The sequence below is a fragment of the Amblyomma mixtum genome, chromosome 1 (assembly GCF_055824585.1).
Source record: "Amblyomma mixtum isolate Tamu chromosome 1, ASM5582458v1, whole genome shotgun sequence".
Classification (NCBI taxonomy): Eukaryota; Metazoa; Arthropoda; class Arachnida; order Ixodida; family Ixodidae; genus Amblyomma; species Amblyomma mixtum.
In genome coordinates, this window is record NC_143012.1 from 287,079,943 (window position 1) to 287,085,942 (window position 6,000).

Here is a 6,000-nt window from a genome sequence, read left to right on the forward strand (position 1 = left end):
TCATGAGCTTACCATCCATCGTTTACAAGGTGTTCACTATGGTAACTGCTAATCAAATGACGTCGTCTTGGTATGCCATTACGTACATCATGACCCACAAGGCACTTCAAACTGGACAAATATTTATGATCACAGCACACAAAGCAATTCATTTTTAATTGCAAAAGTTTTTATTTCAACTTTGTTGCACACCACCATATGCAGAAGGGATGCATTTTTTTTCTGGTTGAAGTCTTTTATTGTTCTATGCAAGTTATTACTATGGGTGACTATGTATGGACAGCTTCGCATGGAAACGTGTATCCATACCGATAAGGCATGGCTGTGTTGTGCACAACTCTTGTTGATTAATGCAATTTTGTCATATGTTTTGCAATGCTTACTGTAATGCTCAGTTAAGGCTGGTGTAACTTTCCTGTAAGGTGTTTGAAAGTGTGACATGTTTTGGATGTAATGTATTTTCTTAATTATTGACGTTTACTGTCTAATTGCTTGGTTGCACCTATTTTACTTGGGCATACACTATGTGGTGATTTTGCTTGCTTTGATACTGGCAATACAGAATAAAAGTTCTTTATTGCACCAAAACTGGCTTTATAGCAGGATACAATGCAGTCACCAAATTTAGAGACAACGCTAGAGCCCATGTACTGTGCGATGTCAATGCATGGTAAAGAACCCCAGGCAGTTGAAATTATCTGGAGCCCTGCACTGCGGCACCCCTCATAGCCCTAGTCGCTTTGGGATGCTAAACCCAATAGACCAAGCCAAGCCTTCAAAAACCAGCGGTTGGTAATAATGGGCCATGATCCATTTGGTCCTGCATTACTAAACTGACCAACTGCAGCAGCAAACTAATTCAACCAAGCAGAAGGGATAAAATTTCTTGAACTTAAAAGTTTGACTTGAGGTATGGTTGTTGTTTAAATGACAAAAGCTTCTTCAGCTGTCTACATTTTTGTCGGGGAGGAATTCTCTGCGGCAGTTGTGATTGTAAGTTGAGCTTCACTATGGATTTATGTTGTATCCAGCCACAGAAACGACAGTTATTCATACTAACACTATGTACAGTACACCACTAATGATTTGAAAATTGGCATACAAAAACTTATCCTTGTTTGGCTAGCCGTTTGAGCAAGTAAGAGAAATAAAAGTTTTCAAGCTTTGGAATGAACTCAGCCAAGAAGGCATCATCCCTTTCAACCATTATGGTGACATTGCGTGTGCTGGAATATACAAAGAGAAGGGCGTCTTTCACCCCCAAAATGTATAACATGACCATTATCTGGGTGTAATATTGGTGTGTTTTCTTTACAGCTAGCTTGCCATTAACATATTGCACATATGGAATGTAGCTGATCTCGTTCTCATGATCAATAAATACATCATTCCTCAAAGAAAACGGACACTTGATTTCTACAAGGTGAATGGCATCGTCGAATGCGATGACGCCATCCGGGCTGCAGCACAGCCATTGCTGCTCAGGATGAATGACGAGTCCCACCCGCCAGAAAAAAAAAATATGAGCACCTGAACCGACAATGCGGATGGAACCGGTGATAAATGTACCAAATTCTTAAGTACCTCATGAATAGTAGCTTGCAGCAATTCTGACAAGTGCTCCCGTGCCTTGGGTTCTATCTGTTTGCCTGCGCAGAGTAAAAATTAATGGCACTTGTTTGATCCAGGTATACATTGTAGCATGAAAGTATGTGACACAATTTCTGGCTGAACTTTGGGTAACTGTGTCTCGATTGCATAAGGCAATGCCTACTTTTCACATATATTCTGAAAAGAAGCATCCATTTTATGCATACACAGCATATTTCCTCTTTTGTACAACTAATGGCTACACTAGCACAAGTAGGGTGCCACGTAAGTTGCCGCGATCCCTTGCGCACTGCTGCTTACCATATGAGGTAGCTGCAGATGAAAACTTCCTCCTCCCTACAAGGCTGTCCGCAAGGGCTTCAAATGTGCTTGTCCTCGTTTTAATGTGATGTGCTGTGGAGCTTGTTACTCGTAGGTGCCTTTCTAGATGCCACCTGTAATAAATCACACATAATATTAGCACAGGGACACTAAGAAGTCGCATGTCAAGTGCAAAACGTTAACAAACCTGTTCACAGCTGCTTGACCTTTGGTAACTAAAGCAATCTCGACTATTTCCTCAAGATTTTTGCGCGCACACTTCTCATAAAGTGCTTTTTCTCTGGTGGATACTGCTGACAGCATGTCACACCTTTTCAACTTTAGAGGTGACACAGATATTACCTCAAACGCACTGAACCGCTGTCGCTCGTTTTTTAAGATCCTCCTGATCAGGTGAGCGTTTGAGGGGCCTGTTGTCAACAGTATCTGAAGGTGGCGTTCCTTGCTCATTGATCTGGACAGTTTCATGATCAAGAACGTGCCTTATTGTGCAGCTGAGGTCTGGAAACTGCGCGTGAACGACGGCCGGGTCGAGTGGCTGCAGTACCGGCGTTGGCAGAGGCCGTCCTAGGTGACAGTTATAGAAAACGCGTTAAATTTGATTACTGTGGTGGGAAAAATCAATCACTCTTACTTGAAAAGAGGTCCTTGACCAGTTTCTTCTCGTCGAGTGTCGGGCGGGCTGCCGGCTTGTTCCACGCACATGGCAGGTCCGTGCACGACGTATGGTGGTGGTTGTTCACGTAAACAGCCACCGCCGCAGCGTGCTTGCACCAGCCCTCACGACCCGCCTTGCAGGTGCAGGTGGCTTTCACGATGCTCCGATCGCCTCCCGAAAGCTAAGAAACCATATTAAGAGCTCAGGCACGTGCGCACATGTTAGCTAAAAGCTAAGTGCTTACCGCAAGCCGCACGTCGTAATCGACGCTCTTCATTTCCGCCACGCATTTTCCTAGGATGTCTGACGGCCCCGTGACGCTTGACAGCTCTTCTCGGACGCCGTAAACATGCTGCGCGTTAAACAATTGTTGGCCAAGCGTCACGCTGCTGCCTTTAAAAAACTCATCCACATCTGCAATACGCCTGAAGCCGCAAAAGAGCACGCAGCTACGGATTGGCGCTGCCATTCTTGAAACGGCGGAACAGACGGCTACCGACCGGTTCGGCCGCAGGTGGCGCTTCATGTTTCGGAGCGGTGGCGCCCTCATACCGGGGGGGCGCTGCGAGCGCGTGGTGTGACCAGAGGTGCGGTGTATCGGCTCCTGTTATTTTCCCCAGGATCCGTGGAACTTTTCGTGTGACCCCAACGAAATCGCTACTATCACCTTCCCAACATCGAGAGGAACCTGCCAGTACTGGTCCTGAGCAGGTAGGCCCAAAACTGGCTGTTTTATGGCAATTTTTCATCATCGCCACGCCGCGGAACGCTAAACCTGCCGAAGGTTAGCCTCGATTCCGTAGGCGCGGGAACTTCCCCGAAGCCACCGCACTATGGCGACCACTACCCAACGCGGCTATGATCCAACTGCAATGGCTTGGACTGAAATCGACATCCAACAGCCTGAAGACAACTCTCCGCCCATCGAAGATGAAGGCCTCTTTACGCTGATTTCAATGCGCAAGCGGGCCCAGCGTCCCAAGACATCCAAGGGCGACGCATCGATGGCGTCGCTCAAATCAACACAGGCACCCGGCAGCGTTCGCGCTTCGCTGCCGCTGTATAACAAGACTGCTCTTTGGCGTCCGCAAGAGACGCCGAAAATGAACTCCGAAGACATCATTGTAGTTCTCAAGCCAAGAAAAACCATGGACCTTAAGGCGATTTTCCGGCACGGCGAGTTGGGAGCGGCTATTGCCCAGTATGTGGGAGGAGACGCTGGCGCCGCGCTCAGCATATGGCCAGTCTGGACCCAGAACCTCGTGGTTTGTGGAACTCAAAACATCGACGCAGCAAATAAGTTGACTAAAGACTTTGACCTCAAGACCGGAGCGGACTCCCATCCATTTCGGGGCCACGTGAAGCTTAATGGTGAGGTGTGCCGGGGTGTGATCAGTGTGCGGGCTGATGAGACGACGGCTACCCTCAAGAATAAGGTGCAGTGGCGCGGAGGTGAGATAGCCTTTGTGCGCAAACTGGGAAACACAAATGTGGCGGTGCTCACCTTTGTGGGCCGCAAGGTGCCCCGCTACGTGCATTACAATTGTGAATGCACACTTGTGCGAGAATATAAACGGACGATCCCTGCATGCTACCGCTGCGGGACCATCGGCCACCGGGTCGACAACTGCCCACACCCGGACATCGGAAGATGTGGATTTTGCGGAAATAACGTAGGAGCCTCCGACCAGGGTTTAAAAGAACATGACTGCACCCCATGCTGCATGGTCTGCGGGCAGGCCCATTTGACTGGCTCCGCGGATTGCAAGATCAAGTTTCGGCGTCTCCAACGATCGAGACCGCTAGCCCAGCAACAAGCGGGTCAACCAAGCAAGCCGGGCAAGTCGCCTATGAACAAGACGGGAAAGTCCGACAAAACTGCCGGGCAACAAGGAAGCGGAAACCAACCACCACCAGCTTCTAAAAAGGCAAAATCCGGGACCGGGGCCAAGCCGCCAGCTTTCCAAGCCGGGGATTTCCCCCCCCTTGGCAACAACCCACCCTCAACATCAAAGGTAAGCAACTGGGCGGGTGTCGCCTCTATTTCCTCTCCCTCCCCTTCCCCTCTAGAACTTGAGCTGAGAAAAGAGCTAGCGTTTCTCAGAAATCAGAACGCGCAGCTACAATCCCAAGTCAACGCATTACAAAACGCTAGGGCAGAGCCACCTGTCTCTGAAACAATGGAGGACGCTGGTGAACCGGCGTCTGCGTGCTCGAGCGTCGCTCCGTCAAGTGCTCCGCTCACTGAAAATATGGAAAGCCGCATGACGGATATTGAGAAAAATGTGGCCGATCACATGGCCCAACTACCAGCGATTATTACACAAATTATCCAAACACAAATGCAGCAGCTGGTAACAACCATAACTCAGCAACTAACTGTGTCCATTACTCAGCAAGTCACCCAAAACATTAAAGCCTGGATACAGACTAGCCCAAAATTATTTAGGCGCGCCGGACCCGTAAAGGAAGTAGGCCGCCCATCCAAAATTTGCCGCGACGCTATTGAGGAAGAGAATGAGGATAGCCTCCTCGCTACGGTGCAGAACACCAATGCAGTGAGTGGGGTGAGCCAGCCAGCCTCCAGCCTTCATCATGGCTCAGGGCAGTAAACGGACGCCTCATAAAACAAAACAGGAACCTTTGGGCGTAATACAATGGAATTGTAGAGGTTTTCGCGACCACGCGAAACGAGCACACCTACGCCTTTACCTAGAAACATTAGAATTTCTTGCCGCCATCGTCGCGCTTCAAGAACCTGGGGCTTCAGCAAAAATTTCTGGATATAACACATTTCAGCGGGACCCATCCACCTGTATCCTTGTACATAAGTCATACACAGCACAGGAGGTAGACCTCGACATAGATATAACATACTCGTACACTATGGTCACCGTGTTACCCCTGCGACGCTCTGACCCCCCTGTACACATACTGAATATATACTGTCCGCCAAAGCTAAAACATATTACTTTTTCAGATATCTTCAGCCGGGCACTGAAGATAGCGGGTCGGGACCCATTATTGATTGTGGGCGATTTCAATGCCCCCAACCAATTATGGGGCTACAAAAAGGGGGAGGCGCGAGGTAGAAAGCTAGCGGAGCTTATCTCTACGCTAGGCATCACCCTCCAGACCGACCCAGCACATCCCACACGAATGGGAAACTCTGTGACTCGGGACACGTGTCCTGATCTCACACTTTCCAAACACATCCAACACGTGGAATGGAACAATACAGAAGACACGCTAGGCAGTGACCACTGCATCATTAACACACTAATTCACACGCGGCCTCTCAAAAGGCCACTCACACAGGCTCGACTCCCAGACTGGCAGGCTTTCAGAAAGTCCCTGCCCACAACCAGCCTGGTTAAAGATGGATACGAGCAGTGGGCCCAAACACTTAT

General features: G+C 48.9%; 1 long non-coding RNA gene across 1 annotated transcript; it reads right to left on the reverse strand.

Annotated features, from left to right (window-relative positions):
* Positions 1–31: 31 nt before the first annotated feature.
* On the reverse strand, positions 32–3,037 carry LOC149371942 (uncharacterized). Its single transcript, XR_016286941.1, has 3 exons — positions 2,567–3,037; positions 1,912–2,045; positions 32–1,649 (listed from the first exon to the last, which is right to left on the reverse strand). It is a non-coding gene; the product is annotated as an uncharacterized LOC149371942 (long non-coding RNA).
* Positions 3,038–6,000: the final 2,963 nt, after the last annotated feature.